Source organism: Hemitrygon akajei, unplaced genomic scaffold (assembly GCF_048418815.1).
Source record: "Hemitrygon akajei unplaced genomic scaffold, sHemAka1.3 Scf000053, whole genome shotgun sequence".
In the NCBI taxonomy this organism is placed as follows: Eukaryota; Metazoa; Chordata; class Chondrichthyes; order Myliobatiformes; family Dasyatidae; genus Hemitrygon; species Hemitrygon akajei.
In genome coordinates, this window is record NW_027331939.1 from 3,440,630 (window position 1) to 3,466,346 (window position 25,717).

Genomic DNA, 25,717 nt, shown 5'->3' on the forward strand with positions numbered 1-25,717 from the left:
TACGGGAAGGTACAGGTACAGAGAAACACTGACTTGTGGCAGCATCACAGGCGAGTACATTCAGAGAACACACGGAACACAAATTATACGATTCTCTGTCAGTAACAATCTATAAACATGTTTTATGTCATTAACAGTATCTAAAATACATTGTGTCATGATCAATATTATAATGTGCATTTTGTGTCAATAACAGTCTTGGAAATGATGATTTTGGTCCCTGTCTCCATTCCTACTGTAATCCACAACCAACTCCCTTGTTTTTGTCACAATGAGGGAGAGGTTGTTTTCTTGACACCACTGTGTCGGGGTGATGACTTCTTCTCTGTAGGCTGCCGCGTTATTATTTGAGATTAGGCCAGTCAGTGTAGTGTCGTCTGCAAATTTAATTAGCAGATTGGAGCTGTGGGTGGCGACACAAGTCATGGGGGCACAGAGGAAAGCAAGGGGCAAGAAGACCACCCTGTGGGGTATGTGTGCTGGGGGTCAGACAGAGAGAGAGAGATGAGCGATCCCACACTTAGCACCTGCCGGCTATATGACAGGAAGTCCAGGATCCAGCTACACAAGGCAGGGTGAAGGCCGAGGTCTCTGAGCTTCTTGTCGATACTTCACGCCTTCGTATGCCTACTGCTCTGCCCATGAGTGCAAGGAACTGCAGAGAACTTTGGAGAGCAGAGAACATCAGAGAAACAAGCCTCCCCTCCATGGACTCTCCCTACACTTCCCCTCCCTCGGAAAAGCAGGCCAAGTACTCAAAGACCCTCACAACCTGGACATTCTCGCTGCAAACCCGCTCCCCCATCGGGGAAGAGATACAAAAGCCTTAAAGCGCGAACCACCCGGCTCAAGGACGGTTTCCTGTCTGTGGTTAGAAGCCAAATGAATGATAAAATGGACTCGACCTCACAATGTAACTCGACGTGACCCTGCACCATATGTCTATCTGCACTGCACTATCTCTGCAGCTATAATGCTTTGTTACATTGTTGTTTCGTCATTTTCATTTTTCATTTTTAGAATCTTTTTTACTAGTACATAATCTTCTACAGCTATAGAATGAAACCAGACTTCAATAGATTAATATGTATAAATTTAATAAAGCTGAAGAAAAAACTAATCGTAAAATATAAAAATGGAAAATATATATAGGAAAAAGAAGGAAAAAAAGAACCCCATCTAACTAGGGGGGAAACCCACTAACTACAAAAAAGGGAAAAAAACTCATTAGGAATCAACCCCCCGGAACAATACGTTTAACCATCATCTAAATATAAAAATAGAATCATCAACCGCCATTTCATATTTATAAAAAAATAAAATTGGAAGGAAACCATATAGCATAATTCAAATTAAATGATAATATTTGGCAAAGAACCCCATCTTCTCTCAAAATCGAATCGAGGATCAAAAGTTCTACTTCTATTTTTTTTCCAAACTGAGACATAACATTCCTTGAGAAAACCATTCAATTAATGTAGTGGAAGAAATATCTTTCCATTTTAATAAAATAGCCCTTCTTGTCAGTAGTGTAACAAATGCAATTACACGTTGATCTGCAGATGAAATACCCTGACTATGATGTGGAACTATTCCAAATAGAACAGTCAATCTATTAGGTTGTAAATTCATTTTCAGAGCTTTAGAACTTGTAGAAAATAAAGATTTCCAAAACGATTTTAATGAAGTACATGACAAGAACATATGTGACAAAGTAGCTACTTCAGTTTTATATATATCACAGCATTTGTCTATACTAGGAAATATTTTAGATAGTCTCTCCTTTGTTAAATAATAACGGTGAACAATTTTAAACTGAATTAAACAATGGTTGGCACATATAGAAGAAGAATTTCCGTTTTCCCCTCTCCTTTAGCAAGGAGAGCAATCTTGCTTAAATGGAAGGAGTCTACCCCTCCTGCACATCGTCAATGGCTACGTGATATTATGTCGTATTTAAATTTAGAAAAGATCCGCTGCTTAGTCTTAAATTCGAAACAATCTTTTTATGATATTTGGGGACCTTTCCTAAATTACTTGTCCAATTTATAAAGTTTAACAGTGCATAGAATTTTGTGTATATTTTTATCTTCTCTTAAGTGAATATCTTTTTTTTCTAATTATCCATTGTCATCCATCAACTTTTTTCCTTTGGTAGTTGGTAGGGGGTTGACTTTTTCATATGTAAAAAATTTCATTCATGATGTATGAGCTATCTTTAAATTTTTGATTACAGAGTGGTATACCTTTATGTGTTATGCTATAACATTTTGATCAATTTTATTGCAATATATGAATGTACACAAGTTATGTTGAGATGTATCTATGTGTTGCACTCTGTAAATCTTTTTTTTCTGAATAAAAATATTGTAAAAAGAAAGAAAAAGATAGGTATATTTTAGAAAATATATAAAAAAATTAGGTACAATCATCAGTTAGCATGAATACGACCTATTAAAGAAAGAGTAAGTGGATTACATCTAGAAAATAGTTATTTCATGGAGTCGATTAAAGGAACGACATTCGCTTTATAGAGATCTTTATATTTTTAGTAATTACAATACCTAAATATCTAAATGTATTAACAATTCTAAAAGGAATATCATTATATATACTAACATGGACATTTAATGGAAACAATTCACTTTTATTCAAGTTAAGTTTATATCCTGAAAATTCACCCAAAATCTTTAAGTGCTTCCAAAAGATTAGGAATTGATTCCTCAAGATTTGAAATAAAAAGCAAAAGACCATCTGCATAAAGAGAAATCTTATGTATGGTTCCATTCACAGAGATACCAAGAATATTTTTAGCTTCACGTAGTGTTATAGCTGAGGGCTCCAATACAAGATTAAATAATAAAGGGCTTCATGGACGTCCCTGTCTAGTGCCACGAGAAAGTGAGAAAAAAAGAAGACCGGCAGTTATTAGTAATGACAAGCTCAAGGGCGGCTTCCTGTCTACAGTTACAAGCCAAATGAATGGACTCGACCTCACAATGTAACTCGACGTGACCATGCACCATATGTCTATCTGCACTGCACTTTCTCTGCAGCCATAATGCTTTGTTACAGTTATTGTTTGGTCGTATATCAGCTCAATGTACTGTCGTAATGTTTCGATCTGTGTGGATGGTACGTCAGGCAAGATTTTCACTGTATCTCAGCACGTGATAAGAATAAACAAATTCCCCATTTTAATTGTGTGGAAATATTAGACAGACTCGGCTTCTGCTCTGGAACCTCAGAAGGAAACTGAACTGTTGTCATTTCTGTGGAATGCACATAAATAGAAAAGGCTTCAATCTCGCTTTCCGATCTGCGGGAACTGGGATCAGGTGACCGATGGTGGGTCTCCCATATCAATATCAGAATCAGCTTTAATAGCACCGGCATATGTCATGAAATTCGTTGTCTTTGCGGTAGCAGTAGAACCTAATTCAGAACAATAGATTTTAACAATTGTGATTTGAAATAAGAATATACATATTAAATAGTTAAATTATATAAATTGTACAAAAATAAAAATTAAAAAATGTAATAAACTATTTTATTTGTGTGGACTATTTGAACTGATTGTTGCCTTGGAAATTGTGGAGTGAAGCTTAACTAAACTGTACACTTTTATGAGAAGCTCAGAGAAATAGAAAAGGCTAAATTCTCACATAAATGGGTCAGACTCCCAGAAACATCGGCTGCACTTCAACAGGTAAAAACAGTGGAATGAAACATGCTGAAAATATTGCAGGAGAAACATATTGTCCACCACAACGACAGGACGTGACAGATATGGATCTCACTGCCTTGTCTGAACGGGGAAAGATGAAGCTACACGTACACGCACAACAGTGACCCGCAGATGCTGTAGATCTGCGGAAAAACGTGAACAGGAAACGGGATCACGTGACAGGATTGGTGCCCGCCCCCACCCCCACCCCAGACAGTGACTCCAGTTACCCACTACTCTGTGGAAAGAAGCAAACTTGCCGCTCACATCTCCTCTCACCTTAAATGTATAAGACATTTCAACCCCCAGGAAAAATATATCGTCTGTCCACTCTAACTATTCCTCTCGTAATCTTATAAACGTCCATCCAGTCTCACCCCAGCCTGCGCCGCTCTGGAGAAAACAACACAAGTTTATCCAACCTCTCGTTATAGCTCATGCCCTCAAATCTAGGCAGAGTCCTGGTAAACCTCTTCTGCGCCCTCTCCAAAGCCCCGACATCCTTCCGAGAATGGGGGCGATCAGAACTGTATGAAACACTCCAGATGTGTTCTAACTAGTTTTATAAAACTGTGTTACGAGCTGAAACGTTTTAGAAACGAACCAGCAGCAATAGAGTTCACACTGGAGTCTGGTTTTGATGTTAAAACCACTCTCTTTATTAGTATCTACATATAATATAGTAACTTAACGAAATAAAGGGAAGTTAACAGCGTTAAGTGTATATATGTGTAAATATAACTCCTAGACTATCGAACCTGAGGGAACAAAGCTTACGAGTCCTGACATGATAAAGTAGGAAAGTTCAGTAATACACGGAATAAGTGATGGTAGAGAGATATTTGTAATCCAGGGTGAAACGTAGAGAAAAGGCCGTTACTTCAAAATAATCGCCGTCGAAGTTCTTATCCGCTGAATCCGTCCACATACGAGTTCTCAGCGAAAGTGACCTGTCACAGGAATACCGTCTTCCGGGGGTACCACACAACATACCCAGGCAAGGGTTAACACAATATATTCCACAATCCACTCCTATGGATTATACTGACAGCCACACACATTCGTTGTGGTTCCGTGTCCCGATGATCAACCCACTCTTGTGGGCAGAAGAGATTTCCAAGCCTCAGCTGCGAGTAACTGAAGCGATCAGCTTTTCCAGTCCCTCTCTCTTTATCCTGGCCGACTGCCTGTCTGCAGATCGCTCTCTCTCTCTTATGGTTCAGTCCACTGTCAGCGCTGTCAGCCTGTGACTGACGTCATAGCCCCGCCTCCTCACGCCGGCGCTCTTAAAGAAACAGTCACAGTACGACCGCAGGCTCGTAACAGCCGCAACACAACTTCCCGACTTTTGAACTCAATGCTTCAACTAATAAAGACAACCATACCATTTGCCTTCTTAACCACCTAATCAATCTGTGCAGTCTCTTTCAGGGAGCGATGAACTTGGAGTCTAAGATCCCTCTGATCATCGACACTGTTCAGGGTTTTGCATTTAACAGTGTACTGTCTCATACATTCGACCTACCGAGCTGCCAAGATGATCATCACTAATCAAATCTCACTGAGATTTCTCAGGTCCTGTTGAATTTATTGCCAAGTGCACAAGTACGGGAAGGTACAGGTACAGAGAAACACTGACTTGTGGCAGCATCACAGGCAAGTACATTCAGATAACACACGGAACACAAATTATACGATTCTCAGTCAGTAACGATCTGTAAATATGTTTTATGTCATTAACAATATATAAAATACATTGTGTCATGATCAACATTAAAATGTGCATTTTGTGTCAATAACAGACTTGGAAATGTTGAATTTGGTCCCTGTCTCCATTCCTCCTGTAATCCACAACCAGCTCCTGTGTTTTTGTCACAATGAGGGAGAGGTTGTTTTCTTGACACCACTGTGTCGGGGTGATGACTTCTTCTCTGTCGGCTGCCTCGTTATTATTTGAGATTAGGCCAGTCAGTGTAGTGTCGTCAGTAAAATTAATTAGCAGATTGGAGCTGTGGGTGGCGACACGTCATGGGAATACAGAGAGTAAAGGAGGGGACTAAACAGACAACCCTGTGGGGTATGTGTGCTGAGGATCAGAGAGACAGAAGTGAGGGAGCCCACTCTTACCACCTGCCGGCGATCTGACAGGAAGTCCAGGATCCAGCTACACAAGGCAGAGTGAAGGCCGAGGTCTCTGAGCTTCTTGTAGATACTTCACGCCTTCGTATGGCTACTGCTCTGCCCATGACTGCAAGGAACTGCATAAGAACATCAGAGAAACAAGTCTCCCCTCCATGGACTCTTCCTACACTTCCCCTGCTTCGGAAAAGCAGGCCATGTACTCAAACATCCTCACAACCTGGACATTCTCGCTGCAAACCCGCTCTCCCATCGGGGAAGAGATACAAAAGCCTTAAAGCGCGAACCACCCGGCTCAAGGACGGCTTCCTGTCTGTGGTTAGAAGCCAAATGAATGATAAAATGGACTCTTCCTCACAATATAACTCGACGTGACCCTGCACCATATGTCTCTCTGCACTGCACTTTCTCGGCAGCCATAATGCTTTGTCACAGTGTTTGTTTTATTATTTTCGTTTTTCATTTTTAGAATCGTTCTTATTTGTACAAAATCTTCTACAGCTATAAAATGATACAAAACTTCAATAGATTAATATGTATACAATTAATAAAGCTGAAAAAACTGATCGTAACATATAAAAATGAAAAAAAAGAAGGAAATAAAGAACCCCATCTAATTAGGAAAAAACCCCACTAATTACAAAAAAGAGGGAAAAAACCAATAGGAATCAACAACCCGGAAGGAAACCATATAGCATAATTCAAATTAAATGATAATATTTGGCAAAAGAACCCCATCTTCTCTCAAAATCGAATCGAGGATCAAAATGTTCTACATCCTTTTTTTTTCCAAACTAAGACATAACATCACTTGAGATAACCATTCAGTTAATGTAGAGGAAGAAATATCTTTCCATTTTAAGAAAATAACCCTCCTTGTCAGTAGTGTATCAAATGCAATTAGCATGTTGATCTGAAGATGAAATACCCTGAATACGATATGGAACTATTCCAAACAGAACAGTCAATCTATTAGGTTGTAAATTAACTGTCAGAGCTTTAGAAATTGCAGAAAATAAAGATTTCCAAAACAATTTTAATGAAGACCATGAACAGAACATTTTGACAAAGTAGCTACTTCAGTTTTACATCTATCACAGCATTTGTCTATACTAGGTAATATTTTAGATAGTCTAACCTTTGTTAAATAATAACGGTGAACAATTTTATGAACGATTTGGATGAAGGCATGAGAATAACATCAGCAAATTTGCTGATGATACTAAGCTGGGTGGTAGTGTGACATGTGATGAGAATGTTAGGATAATTCAGGGTGACTTGGATAGGCTGGGTGAGTGGGCAGATACTTGGCAGATGGCGTTTAATGTGAATAACTGTGAGATTATCCACTTTGGAAGTAAGAACAGGAAGGCAGATTATTATGTGAACGGTATAGAGTTGGGTAAGGGAGTAATACCAAGAGATCTCGGAGTCCCTGTTCATCAGTCACTGAAGATGAATGAGCAAGTGCAGCAGGCAGTGGAGAATGCTAATGGAATGTTGGCCTTTATTGCAAAGGGAATTGAGTACAAGAGCAAGGAAATCCTCTTGCATTTGTACAGAGCCTTGGTGAGACCACAGCTGGAGTATTGTGTACAGTTTTGGTCTCCAGGGTTAAGGAAGGACATCCTGGCTGTAGAGGAAGTGCAGCGTAGATTCACAAGGTTAATTCCTGGGATGTCTGGACTGTCTTACGCAGAGATGTTAGAGAGACTGGGCTTGTACATGCTGGAATTAAGGAGATTGAGAGGGGATCTTATTGAAACATATAAGATTATTAAGGGATGGACAAGATAGAGGCAGGAAATATGTTCCAGATGCTGGGAGAGTCCAGTACCAGAGGGCATGGTTTGTGAATAAGGGGTAGGTCATTTAGGACAGAGTTAAGGAAAAACTTCTTCTCCCAGAGAGTTGTGGGGGTCTGGAGTGCACTGCCTCGGAAGGTAGCGGAGGCCAATTCTCTGGATGCTTTCAAGAAGGAGCTAGATAGGTATCTTATGGATAGGGGAATCAAGGAATATGGGGACAAGGCAGGAACCGGGTATTGATAAGGAATTGATCAGCCATGATCTCAAAATGGCGGTGCAGGCTCGAAGGGCCGAATGGTCTACTTCTGCACCTATTGTCTATTGTCTATTGTCTAAATTGAAATAAACAATGGTTGACACATACAGAAGAAGAATTTACGTTTTTTCGAAACTCGAAGACAAACTTCATTAACAAAGGTCATATTAAGTTCTCTCTCCCAATCTTGTTTAATCTTTAGTGATAGGTTCTCTTTTTGTAACAAAAATAAATTATAAATTCTGCTAATGGAAACTTACACTAAGGGATTCAATTTCAAAATGGTATCCAACAAATCAGATTCTTGTAAATATGGAAACTTAGGTAAACATTGTTGTAAAAAATGTTTCACCTGACATATTGACACCTGACTACTCAAACTACCTGCGTCTCAATATCACCAAGACCAAGGAGATGGTGGTGGACTTTAAGAGATCTAGGCCTCATATGGAGCCAGTGATCATTAATGGAGAATGTGTGGAGCAGGTTAAGACCTACAAGTATCTGGGAGTACAGTTAGATAGATATATAGATAGATAGATAGATAGATACTTTATTCATCCCCATGGGGAAATTCAACATTTTTTCCAATGTCCCATACACTTGTTGTAGCAAAAACTAATTCCATACAGTACTTAACTCAGTAATAATATGATATGCATCTAAATCACTAACTCAAAAGCATTAATAATAGCTTTAAAAAAAAAGTTCTTAAGTCCTGGCAGTTGAATTGTAGAGCCTAATGGCATTGGGGAGTATTGACCTTTTCATCCTGTCTGAGGAGCATTGCATCGATAGTAACCTGTCGCTGAAACTGCTTCTCTGTCTCTGGATGGTGCTATGTAGAGGATGTTCAGGGTTTTCCATAATTGACCGTAGCCTACTCAGCGCCCTTCGCTCAGCTACCAATGTTAAACTCTCCAGTACTTTGCCCACGACAGAGCCCGCCTTCCTTACCAGCTTATTAAGACGTGAGGCGTCCTTCTTCTTAATGCTTCCTCCCCAACACGCCACCACAAAGAAGAGGGCGCTCTCAACAACTGACCTATAGAACATCTTCAGCATCTCACTGCAGACATTGAATGACACCAACCTTCTAAGGAAGTACAGTCGACTCTGTGCCTTCCTGCACAAGGCAAGAATATTTTTAGCTTCACGTAGTGTTATAGCTAAAGGCTCAAATACAAGTTTAAAAAATAAAGGGCTTTAGGGACATCCCTGTCTAGTGCCACGAGGAAGTGAGAAAAAAAGAAGACCTGCAGTTCTTAGTAATGACAAGCTCAAGGGCGGTTTCCTGTCTGTGGTTATAAGCCAAATGAATGATAAAATGGACTCGGCCTCACAATGTAACTCGACGTGACCGTGCACCATATGTCTATCTGCACTGCACTTTCTCTGCAGCCATAATGCTTTGTTACAGTTATTGTTCTGTCGTATATCAGCTCAATGTACCGTTGTAATGTGTCGATCTGTGTGGATGGTACGTCAGGGAAGATTTTCACTGTAGCTCAGTACGTTATGAGAATAAACAAATTTCCCATTTTAATTACGTGGAAATATTAGACAGACTGAGCTTCTGCTCTGGAAAACGGAGAAGGAAACTGAACTGTTGTCATTTCTGTGGAAAGCAAATCTATGGAAAAGACTTCAATCTCGCATTACGATCTGCGGTAACTGGGATCAGGTGACCGGTGGTGGGTCTCCCATATCAATATCAGAATCAGTTTTAATAGCACCGGCATATGTCATGAAATTCGTTGTCCCTGCGACAGCAGTAGAACCTAATTCATAACAATAGATTTTCACAATTGTGACTTAAAATAAGAATATACATTTTAAGTAGTGAAATTATATAAATAGAACAAAAATATTTTTTTAAATGTAATAAACTATTTTAATTGTGTAGACTATTTGACTGACCGGGTTGTTGCTTTGGTAATTGTGGAGTGAAGCTTAACTGAACTGTACACATTTATGAGAAGGTCAGAGAAATAGAAAAGGCTAAATTCTCACATAAATGGGTCAGACACCCAGAAATATCGGCTGCACTTCAGCAGATAAAAACAGTGAAATGAAACATGCTGAAAATATTGCAGAAAAAAACATATTGTCCACCACAATGAGAGGACGTGACTGATTCGGATCTCACTGCCTTGTCTGAACGGGGAAAGGTGAAGCTACACGGACACGTAGAGCAGTGACCCGCAGATGCTGCAGATCTGCAGAAAAACGCGAACAGGAAACGGGATCAGCTGACCGCTTTGGTCTCGCATCCCCAGATAGAGAACCAGCTACCCACCACTCTGTGGAAAGAAGCAAACTTGCCGCTCACATCTCCTCTCGCCTTAAATGTATTAGACATTTCAACCCCCAGGAAAAATATATCGTCTGTCCACTCTATCTATTCCTCTCGTAATCTTATAAACGTCCATCCAGTCTCACCCCAGCCTGCGCAGCTCCAGAGGAAACAACACAAGTTTGTCCAGCCTCTCGTTACAGTTCATGCTCTCTAATCCAGGCAGTGTCCAGGTAAACCTCTTCTGCGCCCTCTCCAAAGCCCCGACATCCTTCCGAGAATGGGGGCGACCAGAACTGTATGAAACACTCCAGATGTGGTCTAACTAGTTTTATAAAACTGTGTTACGAACTGTAACGTTTTAGAAACGAACCAGCAGCAATAGAGTTCACACTGGAGTCTGGTTTTGATGGTAAAAACACTCTGTTTATTAGTATCTACTTATAATATAGTAACTTAACGAAATAAAGGAAAGATAGCAGTGTTAAGTGTATATATGTGTAAATGTAATTCCCAGACTATCGAGCCTGAGGGAACAAAGCTCAGTCTTGAGATGGTAAAGTAGGAAAGTTCAGTACTCCACGGAATAAATGATGGGAGAGAGATATTTGTAATCCAGGGTGAAATGTAGAAAAACAGCCGTTACATCAAAATAACCGTCGACGAAGTTCTTATCCGTTGAATCCGTCCAGATACGAGTTCTCAGCGAAAGTGACCTGTCACAGGAATACCGTCTTCCAGGGGTTACCACACAACATACCCAGGCAAGGGTTAACACAAGATACTCCAAAATCCACTCCTGTGGATTATACGAAGTGACAGCCACACACATTCGTTGTGGTTCCGTGTACCGATGATTAACCCACTCTTGTGGGCAGCGGAGAGTTCCAAGCCTCAGCTGCGACTAACTGAAGCTATCAGCTTTTCCAGTCTCTCTCTCTCTCTCACTTTAGACTGGCCGACTGCCTGTCTGCAGATCGCTCTCTCTCTCTCTTATGGTTCAGTCCACAGTCAGCGCTGTCAGCCTGTGACTGACGTCATAGTCCCGCCTCCTCACGCCGGCGCTCTTAAAGAAACAGTCACAGTACGACCGCAGGCTCGGAACAGCCGCAACACAACTTCCCGACTTTTGAACTCAATGCTTCAACTAATAAAGACAACCATGCCATTTGCATTCTTAACCACCCGATCAATCTGTGCAGTCTCTTTCAGGAAGCGATGAACTTGGAGTCTAAGATCCCTCTGATCATCAACACTGTTCAGGGTTTTGCATTTAACAGTGTACTGTCTCATACATTCGACCTACCGAGCTGCCAAGATGATCATCACTAATCAAATCTCACTGAGATTTCTCAGATCCTGTTGAAGTTATTGCCAAGTGCACAAGAACGGGAAGGTACAGGTACAGAGAAACACTGGCTTGTGGCAGCATCACAGGCAAGTACATTCAGATAACACTCGGAACAGAAATTATACTATTCTCTGTCAGTAATAATCTATAAATATGTTTTCTACCATTAACAATACATAAAATACATTGTGTCATGAGCAACATTAAAATGTGCATTTTGTGTCAATAACAGACTTGGAAATGTTGAATTTGGTCCCTGTCTCCATTCCTCCTGTAATCCACAACCAGCTCCTTTGTTTTTGTCACAATGAGGGAGAGGTTGTTTTCTTGACACCACTGTGTCGGGGTGATGACTTCTTCTCTATACGCTGCCTCGTTGTTTGGGATTCGTCCGATCAATGTAGTGCCGTCAGCAAATCCAATTAGCAGATTGGAACCCGCTACTGCAGCCCCACTGTGCACTATGTACTGATTGCAAAGCTACGAAATTGCATGTGAATAGCCTCCCGTCCCCCAACTCCACTCTTTCTGCGTCACCAGCAGACTGGGACATCTCACATCTCGCTGCCTCCGCTAGGACATTAAACTGTGAACAACTGTGGTCAGGGACTGATCTCTGGGGTACTCCAAATGTTACCTCCTTCCAGTCTGAATACGACCCACTCATCCAGCCTCACACTACCGGCAGTTTATCGATCTCCAACGGAAAAGCCTAATCACCTACTCCTGAGGATCAATACCATTGCTGACTCTGAGTTTAACACCGTCAAATGCCAGGAGGGACATAATAATCAGAAAGTCTCTAGTCACAGCCGTGTAAATAAAATGTGATCTCAGTCGTTGTGTGGCGCATGCTCAGAATGCGAAGGAGACAGACAAACTGAGCCAAGTCACAGACTGATGAAGGGGAGGTATGATCCATTTTGATACAGAGAGGGAAGCAGAGAGTTTGATATTGTGCCTGATGCCGGAACTGTGGCCAGTTAGAAGATGAAGTCTTGTTCCTCCAACTTGTTGTGAACTGTGAAAATGTTTTTTTTTTATCAGAAGGCACCATGGAGACAAAAGTTATTTGAGTTGAAATGTTGTCCTTTACCCACCGACGTGCTTTGTAAGCTTTTAACAGTGTAGAAAAGGCAAAGGATTTGTCTATGGGACTCACAAACACAACAGCACATTAGTCTGCTGTATCTGTCAGTTCACCAGCGCTTGAATGCCGCCGATCCTTGAATGTGGGGGCGGAGATGCTGGAGAAGACAGCGCCCCACTCGCTACAAGGAGAGCCCGAGTACGTGTCCATGTCCGTGACATGATTGGATACATCGCCATGACGTTGATAGCACTGTGACGTCATTCACTGGCTCTCATTTTGGTAGGATTCGGTCGGACATCGCAAATACACCAACAGCTTCACACTGGGAAGCGGCCGTTCACCTGCTCCGTGTGTGCGAAGAGACTCATTCAGTTAACCCACCTTGTGATGCTCCGGTGAGTTCACAATAAAAAGAGGCCACATTTCTGTCCGGAGTGAGCAAAGAGTTTTACTCAATCATCCCAGCTGCTGCAACACCAGCAACTTCACATCAGGGAGGAAGTTCAGATCAGCTCCGTGTTAAATGTTTAACCATCACGGTGACTGAAGGCAGCTGCAGGTTCATGAGGGACTGTTACTGTCAGATTCTGCAGTTCTTGCGGCTGCTTATCGCACCCAGGACTGAACCCTGGTCACTGAGCATTGGAGGAGTCTGTTCTGCTGATGTTAGCCTTAAACTGGACTAGTGTTTAATATTGTGGATCTGTGAAAGATAAATCAGTCTGTATCAAATCCCGTGTCTCGCTTGAGAGGCCACTCGGCCCAGCTGTTCCCTGCCCATGTTTCTGTTCCATATCAGTATATGAAAATCTATCTCTGCTGTTCCCCTCTCACTCTCCCTGGGATGACAGGTTGCCACTAGTCACCACTCTATGGGGTAGGAGATTTGTTCCGTACCCCGTAACTGGGTATTTAAACAGCAGAGAAAGAAGGATTCGTTGGAGTCTGGTGGTACGAAACTAAAGGTGTTTATTAATAAAAATAAGCAAAACATTTCAATAATGCGAAGATACATATAAAACAAGTTAGCAGTAATAAACCTAAAAGTGTAGGAATATTAATAAGCAATAATAAACAAGCTCTATCGATGTCTAGGGGTAAATGAATTGTCATAGAAAAGTATAAAGTTCAGTTCATGAGTGCTGATGTAGTTATGGTTGTTGTCTTGTAATCATTGGAGAGAGAGAGAGAGAGAGCGAGCGAGATGCCTTGTGCAGGAAGGCACAGAGTCGACTGTACTTCCTTAGAAGGTTGGCGTCATTCAATGTCTGCAGTGAGATGCTGAAGATGTTCTATAGGTCAGTTGTTGAGAGCACCCTCTTCTTTGTGGTGGCGTGTTGGGGAGGAAGCATTAAGAAGAAGGACGCCTCACGTCTTAATAAGCTAGTAAGGAGGGCGGGCTCTGTCGTGGGCAAAGTACTGGAGAGTTTAACATCGGTAGCTGAGCGAAGGGCGCTGAGTAAGCTACGGTCAATTATGGAAAACCCTGAACATCCTCTACATAGCACCATCCAGAGACAGAGAAGCAGTTTCAGTGACAGGTTACTGTCGATGCAATGCTCCTCAGACAGGATGAAGAGGTCAATACTCCCCAATGCCATTAGGCTTTACAATTCAACTGCCAGGACTTAAGAACTTTTTTAAAAGCTATTATTAATGCTTTTTTGAGTTAGTGATTTAGATGCATATCATATTATTACTGAGTTAAGTATTGTATGTAATGAGTTTTTGCTACAACAAGTGTATGGGACATTGGAAAAAATGTTGAATTTCCCCATGGGGATGAATAAAGTATCTATCTATCTATCTAGATGTAACAGCTACAGCAACCAAACCTTCCTTTGCTTTCTTAATCCGTCATACCGTTGTGGTCATTCAGTTATGCCCCCTCTTGTCTTCAGCCAGACCGTTCTTCTGTGGTGGACTCGTCACTCTGGCATGAGTGGACACGCACACAAGCCCCCACCGGCTCTGCTTTTACACTGATAGCCTTACTGACCGACCTCCTGGTTCGGTCTTCGAAGCCCCCACCTTTTTGTGGGTTCCAACACTCAATCAGTGTCCACTGGCGTGTCTGGGGCGTGTCTCTCCAGACCTGTCTTTTTATCCCTACTAACAGGGACTCAGCTATCCATCAATCCTGAATGACTGTGTCCATCAAATCAGGCCACTCCTTCAGTCCACTGAGGAATGTTTATCAGCAAAATAGGAGAAGGTAAGTAACCCTTGCAGAAGTCATAATACAGTAAATAAGCAGTCTCTCTCCCCTCTCTTATCTGTAGCAAATGTTCTTGCCTGTTTTTCGTCTCTTTCTCATGGTCAGCATAGCAACAGTAATAGTTCGTGTTTCTCGGGGGGGGATGGTTAACTCTTCACCCCATTGTCCATCAAATCTGTTCATCACTCATAACAGATTTCCCTTGAATTTCATAGAATCATAGAAATCTACAACACATTACAGACGCTTTGGTCCACAGTGATAGATAGATAGATACTTTATTCATCCCCATGGGGAAATTCAACATTTTTTCCAATGTCCCATACACTTATTGTAGCAAAACTAATTACATACAATACTTAACTCAGTAAAAATATGATATGCATCTAAAATCACCCTCTCAAAAAGCATTAATAAATAGCTTTTAAAAAGTTCTTAAATAGTTTACTTAAATACATTGAATGGTAACTTAAGCTCAGTCCTAACCCCGGCACTTTAACATATCTTACTCCTGGCGGTTGAATTGTAAAGCCGAATGGCATTGGGGAGTATTGACCTCTTCATCCTGTCTGAGGAGCATTGCTTCGATAGCAACCTGCCGCTGAAGCTGCTTCTCTGTCTCTGGATGGTGGTATGCAGAGGATGTTCAGGGTTTCCATGATTGACCGTAGCCTACTCAGCGCCCTTCGCTCTGCTACCGATGTGATACTCTCCAGTTCTGTGCCCACGACAGAGCCCGCCTTCCTTACCAGCTTATTAAGACGTGAGGCGTCCTTCTTCTTAATGCTTCCTCCCCAACACGCCACCACAAAGAAGAGGGCGCTCTCCACAACTGACCTATAGAACATCTTCAGCATCTCACTACAAACATTGAATGACGCCAACCTTCTAAGGAAGTACAGTTGACTCTGTGCCTTCCTGCACAAGGCATCTGTGTTGGCAGTCCAGTCTAGCTTCTCGTCTAACTGCACTCCCAGATACTTGTAGGTCTTAACTTGCTCCACACATTCTCCATTAATGATCACTGGCTCCATATGAGGCCTAGATCTCCTAAAGTCCACCACCATCTCCTTGGTCTTGGTGATATTGAGACGCAGGTAGTTTGAGTTGCACCATATCACAAAGTCCTGAATCAGTTTCCTATACTCTTCCTCCTGTCCATTCCTGACACACCTAACTATGGCCGTGTCATCAGCGAACTTCTGCACATGACAGGACTCCGAGTTATATTGGAAGTCTGATGTGTACAGGCTGAACATGACCAGTGTTGTTGCAATCATGTAACTTACTCTAGAAACTGCTTAGAATTACCCGGCCGCATAGCCCTCTATTTTCCTAAGCTCCATGTACCTATCTAAGAGTCTCTTAAAAGACCCTATTGTATCCGGCTCTATCACTGTTGCTGTCAGTGCATCCTACACACACACCACTCTTTGCTTAAAAAACTTAGCTCTGACACCTCCTCTGTACCTACTTCCAAGCAGCTTAAACCTATTCCCCCTCGTGTTAGCTGTTTCAGCCCTGGGGAAAAGCCTCTGACTATCCACACAACCAATGCCTCTCATCAACTTATACACCTGCATGAATTCCCTGCATGATTTTCTCCGGGCTGAATAAGACGATGAGCTCACTGTGGTTGTGACGTTCTTCAGGGCTCCGGATGAAGTTGGTTAAACTCCTTCTTCTCCGCTCTTTTCAACGTTTTGGGTCATTTTCACCAATTTTAAAGGACTGTGCCTCAGACAGCTGGGTTGTTGCAATTGTTACGTACCAGCAGCAACAGATCACTAACGGAGTCTGGTTTCAATGTTAAAACCACTCTCTTCATTAGTATTGTGATGGGGTCCTGAATTACCCCTATGAACTGTCTTTTTGAAGAGAGAGAGAGAGAGAGGGAGAGAGGGAGAGAGAGAGAGCGAGAGAGAGAGAGAGAGAAAGAGAGAGAGAGAGAGAGAGAGAGAGATGAGAGAGAGAGAGAGAGAGAGGAGAGAGAGAGAGAGAGAGAGAGAGGAGAGAGAGAGAGAGAGAGAGAGAGAGAGAGAGAGAGAGAGAGAGAGAGAGAGAGAGAGTGTTATGGTTCTCTGCAAGCTTGTTTACACTTTTACAAGGACACTGTCAGCCTCTGTGTTCTTACAGAGAGAGAAGGGAGGAACTGTTTGATGGACAGCTGGGGCTCAGCACGGTGAGATGTAGGAGGTCCGCTGATTGACCTCCAAACACATGGTTTTGGACACTGAATGAGCTTTGTTGTGTCCACAGAAAAAGGTGGGTTTTGGAAGATCGATCAGGAGCATCGATCAGTGGCTGTCGCAGTGTGAAAAGGCTGTGACCGGTGGGGAGTTATTCGTGTGCCCATCTCTCGCCTGGGTTAATAAACTCCACCACAGAAGAACGGTCCCGTTTGTAGTGGTCACAGTCGGTGACTTCCAAAGGATTTCGGAGGACGACGGGACTATCGACGGCGTCAGCTTACCTGAAGACTCAAAACTCTCCCTCTCTCTCTCTCTCTCCATCACTACTCGACTCAATCCCTCGAACTGAACCGAACTTCACTCATCACCGTAAAACGGTATCCATTCACCCCGAGGCGTGAAGAAGCTTGGCTTTCCTATTTACTTACACACACACACACACACACACACACACACACACACACACACACACACACACACACACACACACACACACACACACACACACACACACACACACACACACACAATCATTGCTAACCTGTTTGATATATCTGCATTTATATTGCTGTATCGCGTAGTTACTAATAAATAACATTAGTTTATAGCTGTAACCCCTGGGTCACCTCAGGCATCGCTCAAACTCGTTCTAGTCTAGGGGGAGCGGCCTTCGGCCCCGCCAAGCTGGGTAATCAGCTGGTGTGGATGCTGTGTGATGTCCCCGCCTCGACCAAAGAAACACACAGTACACCTTATGCGATTAAATGAGTACAATTTATAATGATTACTATAACTAAGCGATTACTAACGATACAGTATATATGAATAAGAGAAGAAAAAGAAAAGGCGCCAAACTTATCAAAGTCCAAACCACTTCGTGCACAATCGTTGGAGCTCAATTACTTATGTCTTCTGGTATTCGATCCTCTCCGATCTCCTCGACCCGCCTCCTGGGACCCCCACGGTGGTCGACCAGATGCTCCCCCACTCCTCTGTCTCCCTCTCCTCTCCTCAAGGAAAACATTGGGCCGGGGACCACCACTCGGGGTCCATTCCGTCGCCCGGCTTCCAGCACTCCGTCCTCTCTCTGTCACTCCATCGCACCCGACTCCCAAAAGTCCCCAACAACAATCAGTTTACAGTCCCAAACCAGCTTCCAGCACTTATCATAACAAAGACAATAGCATTCCTACCATTAAGACAGGCGCCAGGATTCCTACTTGTAACAAACAAAGACGCCATTTTGATTACATACACAGTAACAAAGAAAAAGAAAAAAAACCCCCGTTACACTCTCCCCCCACCAAATAAAAGTCATGTCCTCATGACTATTAGATAACTCGTCACCTTTCCTGCCAACACACCGTAACCCAAGCACAAGCAGTGACATCTCCTCCCCACACAGTAAACCTCACGCCCTGTTCCTTAGGCGCTATATAGGCCAACTATCTGGGCGTTCCCTAACCCTTCTGAGACCTCCGTACCCCCCTCACCTAAACCCTTAGGCTAGGACACAGCTGGGGATACCTTGGGTCCACTACCAACTCCTCTTTCAATCTCTCACTCATACCCCACACTGCACACAGCTAACCCTCCCCACTACACCTGACTCAGTGGAAGAAGGGACAAAGGTCTCTTCCTCAATCGAGGGAAAGTCAGCAAAAGGCAGCATGTACCACACATCCAGCCATCAGCCTTTGAATCCGTATTCTTCCTCATTTCTTTGATCGGTAGCTGCTGTTTGATCTTCTCCAAACGGAAACACGTGACCTGCACTGCTCCTGCAGTCTCTTCAGCCTCCTGCAATTGAGATTATCATCTTCTCTGGCCCCTGGCTCAGCAGTTCTGACTCCTGCATCCCGGCCATCTCAATCTGGAATGCAGTTACTCCAACAGCTTCTTCCACCCTGACCTGAAAAGCAGCAGTTAAAGATTGGTCACCCTCCAGTTCAGTATTCACTGCACTTCTCTCCAGCTTCTTTTTTTCTCCTCATGACTTCTTCCAGATCAACCTTCAGGTTTCGCACTTCATTTGAACTGTCGATGGTCATCTTCAGGTTCCCTTCAAGCTACCGCTTTCCCCTTCCAAGATTTGTCCGCAATTTCTTCACCTCCGCAAACTCCCTTCTCCAGGCTCTCAGTTTGCTGTGGCCCTTAGTCAAACAACTTTCTTCGTTCTCTCCAACTTGTAAGTCTTTCAAATGGTTCCAGATCACTCTCTCCGGTCTCTCAGTCTTCATTTCAAACTTGATTCCGTAGAGACAACTCTGGCACGTGTCCAGAAAACACTTTAACTCTGTAGTTCTCAGCCGCTCCTGCAACGACCTCACTTCATATTCTCCTGAGGCAAATCCAAATACCAGGAGATCATCCACATACGTCAAAATTCCAAACGCCTCCACACCCCCATGGTCTTCCACATGCCCTGCAGGGAGGTTGCAAGGGCTCCGGAGATACCCTGTGGTATCTTTTCGGACCGGAAAGACTCCTAGGAAACTTTGAACCGCCGTCTTCTCCTTGGCGGCCTCACTCATCGGGATCTGGCAACATCCACTCCTCAGATCCAGTACCTTAAACCTCTTCGCACTACTCAGATAGGCCATCGCCTCTACGGCCCAATATAATCCACACACACGCTGCCTACGTCTGCCACTCTGTAGGGGCCAGTCGCCGCAACCTCTGCCTCACCGAGGTGTCTTCAGCAGTCAACTCCCCTCCCTGGTGGTATTTCGCAGCGTCCACTAAGAGGGTCTCACCCTCAGATACTCCTCCAGGCCATACCACCACCGGCTCTCGTTTGAATTCGGTATTGGCCCAATGCTGCTACACACGTCCGCACAAGCAGCTCGAAACTCTGGGTGCATCGATAATGCCTCCAAACAGCTCTCACCCGCTTCCTCCGGGCAGGCCCCCAAGCGCACCAACAGGATATTGGTTCTCTCCATAACCGAAACGCTGCCCGTCTCAACAGGGTCCGGACACATCAGCATTAACGATTCACGAACCTCAGTCACCTCCACATTTGCCTCTAAGAACTCCATTTTCACTGACCAACAACCGTCGTCTTTATAATCACCGGCACTGGTACCCCAAATCTCCAGTGCCGTCAATGTCATCAAGGGTAAAGGCTTCCAAAAACGGTTATAAAACAAACTGTACAGCAACTTAACCGGTGCCCCGGTGCTGAGGATGGCTTTAACTTGACTTCCATCCATCCGTAACAACACCTGAGTGCGTGGTCCCTCTAAGCCTTCAGGAATAGGGTCTGTTCCTTGCTGGAGTTCCTTGGTACATTGCTGGGAACGTGCTCCCCCAGAGACCCCAAGCCGTTCCCCCACTGGGCCTCCTCTAAGTTTCCCGACATCTCTCGGATCAACGGGAACAACTGATCCCCTTGACAGATCCCCCTGTCTCCGCAAGCAATTTATCTGCCCTCCTAACCAAAAGGGATACCCTAAAAACTTCCCACCAATCTCCTGCCACGGATATGATAAGCCCCCCAGCTGCGGCATTTGACTTCCAGTCGAGCCACACGCATTTTCCCACACTTTCCCAGAACTGGCAGCTGTCACTTCGAGTTAATTGCGCCCGACAGTTCTAACAACGCTACCAGCCCGCCTACTCAAACTTTCAACCAATCCCTGTCGCTTTCCCGCAGTCAAGCACTGCCACTCACCCAACAACTGAGAGGTCTGCTCCGCCCCTTTAGGGCTGGACGTTATTCCAACAACCGGGCGGAGCCCACCATAGCTGAAACATCCCAACCTGTCACTCCTCACTCTCCAAACAGTATGGACAACCCATGGTACCACCACCATTTCGTCAGCGCTAGTCGGAACTCGAACAACGACCTCCGGGCTACCAACAGCAGCCACCCCACCCAACACACATGCAGAGATAACCGGCAATCGCACACCCACAAAGGCACACCAGCTCTTCGCCACAGACACAATTTAAAGAGGGCGATCACACAGCTTCCACAGAAATCAATCCCGGACGAGCCCACCCACAATGTAACCCCTGGGTCGCCTCAGGCATCGCTCAAACTCGTTCTAGTCTAGGGGGAGCAGCCTTCGGCCCCGCCAAACTGGGTAATCAGCTGGTGTGGATGCTGTGTGATGTCCCCGCCTCGCCCAAAAACAGACAGTACACCTTATGCGATTAAATGAGTACAATTTATACAGATTACTATAACTAAGCGATTACTAACGATACAGTATATATGAGTAAGAGAAAAAAAAGAAAAGGCGCCAAACTTATCAAAGTCCAAACCACTTCGTGCACAATCGTTGGAGCTCAATTACTGAAGTCTTCTGGTATTCGATCCCCTCCGAACTCCTCGACCCGCCTCCTGGGACCCCCACGGTGGTCGACCAGTCGCTCCACACTCCTCTGTCTCCGTCTCCTCTCATCACCGAAAACCTTGGGCCGGGGACCCCCGCTCGGGGTCCGTACCGTCGCCCAGCTTCCAGCACCCCATCCTCTCTCTCTCACTCCATCGCGCCGACTCCCCAAAAGCCCCGCCAACAATCAGTTTACAGTCCCAAACAAGCTTCCAGCACTTATCATAACAAAGAACCTAGCATTCCTACTATTAATACAGGCGCCAGCATTCCTACTTGTAACAAAACAAAGATGCCATTTTGATTACATACACAGTAACAAAGAAAAAGAAAAAAAACCCCGTTACAATTAGAATCACAGAGCCAAGCAGCACTGAAACTTCCAGCCCTTCCAGTCAATGCTGACCTGTTTTTGTTGTTACTGCCCATTTCCAACGACCTGCACCAGAGCCTCCATACACCTCCCATCCACGTCCTCACCCAAATACCTCTTTAGTGTCTAAATCAAACCCACATCCTCCACTTCCAGTGGCAGCTCATTCCTCACTCCCACCAACCTCTGAGTGAAGAATTCCCCTTCAGATTCCCCGAAAATAATTCACTTTCACACTGAATGTATGTCCAATGTTAGGGTGAGAGGGAGGACAGGGCAGAGAAGGAAGACGTGAGTGGGTGGTCGAGTGCGGCGAGGGAAACAGAGCGGAGAGTTTATACTTAATATCTTTAAGAAAAACCAATTGTTTGAACTTGCTGCAAACCTGCTATCCGTACCCTGTACATTCTTAACCAAATTACTGATCTAGATGACAAGTAGCAATGGTTGATGTTCAAAGTAAATGTTATTATCAGAGTACGTATATGTCACCACATGCAACCCTGAGATTGCTTTTCCTACAGGAACACTTAGCAAATCTATAGAATAGTAACAGGATCAATGTTACTAGCATAGAATTCAACTGTGCAAATGCAAATATAATTAAATATCAATGAATAATGAGAGCAATGGGGTGTAACCCTGGGGAACCTCACTAGGCCCGGGCCTCGAGTCCAATAAACAGGCTCCCACCATCAATCTCTGCTTCCTACCATCAAGACAACTGTGCATCCAGTGAGCCAGCTCTCCCTGGATCCCGTGTGATCTGACTTTCCACAGCAACTTACCATGCTGAACCGTATCAAAGGCCTCACTGATGCCCATATCGGCCATGATCCTGGGACAGAGGTGTCACCGATCAGAGGGCATGGATTTAAGCAGAGGATGAAGAGGTTTAGAGGGAACTGAGGAAGAGATTTCTCACTCAGAGGGTAGCTGAAATCTGGAACACACTGCCCGAGGCGGTGGTGGAGGCAGGTCCCTTCACAACATTTACGAAGAGGATGAGCATTGAAACTGCCGAGATACAGTCGGCTATGAACCAAGTGCTGATAAATGGGACCAGTGTAGACAGTGAGTGGATGGTCAGAACAGGTATGGCCGGCCAAACGCCTGTTTCCGTGCTGTGTGATCCACCACTCCGGACATGCTAAATTAACGATGGTGGCACCGCAAGGCATTGATTTCAAAACTCCACATCCCTCTCCAACCTGAAATAAACCTGACTGAACCCCTTTGTCACCACTGGGAATATCTGTTTCTGTCAAGGTAGCGTAGAGATTGGTCACTTCTGCTAAACAACTGACAATTGATGAAGTTCCTGTGTCTTCTTCCATTAATGTTGCTGCCTTACAGCAAAACTAACCCTCTCACTGTGTCAGAATCAGTGTTTAAATCCCGCACCAAACACTGCTTTCATCCCTGCACATTGTAACTTGAACCATCTCACTGAGGGTCTGTAGACACAACCCCTGCCCTCTGCACATGTGATCACATCTCCCCTGCTTCTGACATTTTAAATACCCTCTGAATGGTTTTTTGATACAATCTTAAAGTTATGGTACATTCAGCTCGTCCTCAGACCTGACAAACCATGTCTTCCCACAGCTGGTTCCACCTGTTGGTGTGTCCTCTTTCCTCCACCTCCAGGGAAGCTGCATCTCCACACTAACTCCTCACTTGAGACGACTGTCTATACCCGTGACACAGGAAACCACATCTCTGTCACTCTATTAAAGCTGCTACCATCTGGGAAACGGTATCGCAGTATAAAAGCCAGGACCAACATTTTCTGGGACAGCTTCTTCCACCAGGCCATCAGACTGATGAACTGACGCTGACTTGAATGTACTCTATATTACATTGGCTGTTTTAATTATTATAAACTATTATAAATTACTATGATTGCACGTTGCACATTTAGTTGGAGACATGACGTAAAGATTTTTACTCCTCATGAATGTATGAAATAAAGTCAATTCAATTCAATTCCTGATTCCATGCCTGACCTGCTCGCCTCTGGGTATCCTCCGTCAACAAGCTCCTTCCTCAGTCTCCATCTGTGAGGTTACAAAAACAAAACAAAAAAAAAATAAATGATCTACTAGACAGCTCCTGTACCCCTTTACCCCTGAACATGTTCTCCTGTTAAAACTGTTTCCTCAGCCCCTTCCCGATTCCCTTTCCCTTTCAGACTCCCGATATGCCAGCATATCCGAATTCACTGTAAGGACATTTATACCTCACAGGAGGATGTAGAAACCCTTGTCCTCTGATGCACTGGTCACTGACACACCCTCCCCCTTCCCAATTTGCACTCGCAGCCCATGACGGTGACAGCTGTCCTTGACTCTGGGACTCTGTAACACACAATCTTATAACTCATAATCTTGTGACCAGCAATCTTAGACAGTCATTAATATGAAGTGAGAATTGTTTCCTGAAAGGACACGCGAGCTAAGCTGTCTGATCCAGTTCACCAGATCGTCCCTTGTTTACAACTTAATTTGTCTCGGGACCATCCTCCCCGTATCACGGAATGTCCAATCATCCCACTTTCTCCCAACAGAACCCATCCCGCCTACAACCCCACACCCACACTCCACTCATAACCTCTACCCACACACACAGACAGAGCCCATTCTCCCCAAACCCCTTGGAGAACCACAAGGAATTGATCCCACAGCCCTGGCTCGGTCGCAAAGTTAAAACCGGGGCTGAGGAGAGCCTGGAGCCCACAGCCACCCGGCAGAGCTCGGGCCAGGCCCTTTCTCACTGCTACCGGCCGCCGATTTACACAAACCCGACATCAGCCCCTGCGGACCGCCGCTCGGACTATTCCAGTGCTGCGACGCATAGTGTCGGCAGCGCGCCTGCGCATCTCGCTATGGTGTAGATACTGGCCGGGGTTCCCCACAGCGCCACCACTGGCAGGAGCCGGAGGGACAGCGCAGAGAGCTCGGCCAATCGGCTCTTTCACTGGGACACGCTGAACTCCCCAACAACTCCATCTAGCTGGAATGTAATGACCAACAAATATAATTCCTGTCAGCGATTAGCTGTCTGAGTGATTCGATGACTTTTAGAGGAAGGGGTATCTATGGTCCACATTGTCAGGGTGTTAGTTTACCAGGAGACAAAGGCGCTGCCTGAGGATCTCAGTGGGTCGGGCAGCATCTGTGGAGGGAAATGGACCGTTAACATTTCGGGCCGAGACCCTCCCTCTGGACTGAGAGTGGACGCGAAATAGTCAGAGAAAAGAGGTGAGGGGTGGGGATGGGGCAAGAGCTGGAGAGTGAGAGGTGGATCCAGGTGAGGGGGGAGGTGGGAAGGTGGAACTAGTGACAAGGGTGGGAGGTGAGTGTTTGGGGCAACACGGGGCTGCAGAAGATGGAAATTAATTCCATAGAGGATCAACAAAGAGGTTAGAGAGTATTTGTTATAAAGCGTGCAATGAAGATTCTGCAGACTGATCCCTGGAGTGGTGGGGTCATCATATGAAGAAAGATCAAATGTGATAACCCTTTCATTTAGAGAATCGAGGACAGAGAGGTGATCACATTGAAATGCGCAACATCATTACCGGCTGAACCAGGGATCCCAGTCTCTGAAACAGGGGGTGGACTGTCCAGGACTGAGATGAAGAGAAATGTATCCACCCAGAGGGTGGTGAATGTCTGTAAGTCCCCACCACAGAGAGCGGTGAAGACACAGTGATCGTCCTCACATAAAACAGAGAACAGCAGATGTGTGGAGACCGAGGAGAATCGAGGAAATGAGGATCGGGCAGAAGTATGTGGCTGAGAAGGGAGAGCAGCCGCCATCTTGTTGATGGTTAGAAGGGCTGATTGGCCTCCTGCTGCTGTTTCTCACTTAATGTTTCAGTGTTCCTGTTCAGTGAGGCTGGAGGAATGTGAATAG

At 44.4% G+C, this 25,717-nt stretch overlaps 1 protein-coding gene across 1 annotated transcript in view; it reads left to right on the forward strand.

The window, feature by feature from the left end:
• LOC140721276 (uncharacterized) overlaps window positions 1-25,717 on the forward strand; it is a 133,707-nt gene that overhangs the window by 75,941 nt on the left and 32,049 nt on the right. The gene's annotated exons all lie outside the window — the stretch shown is intronic.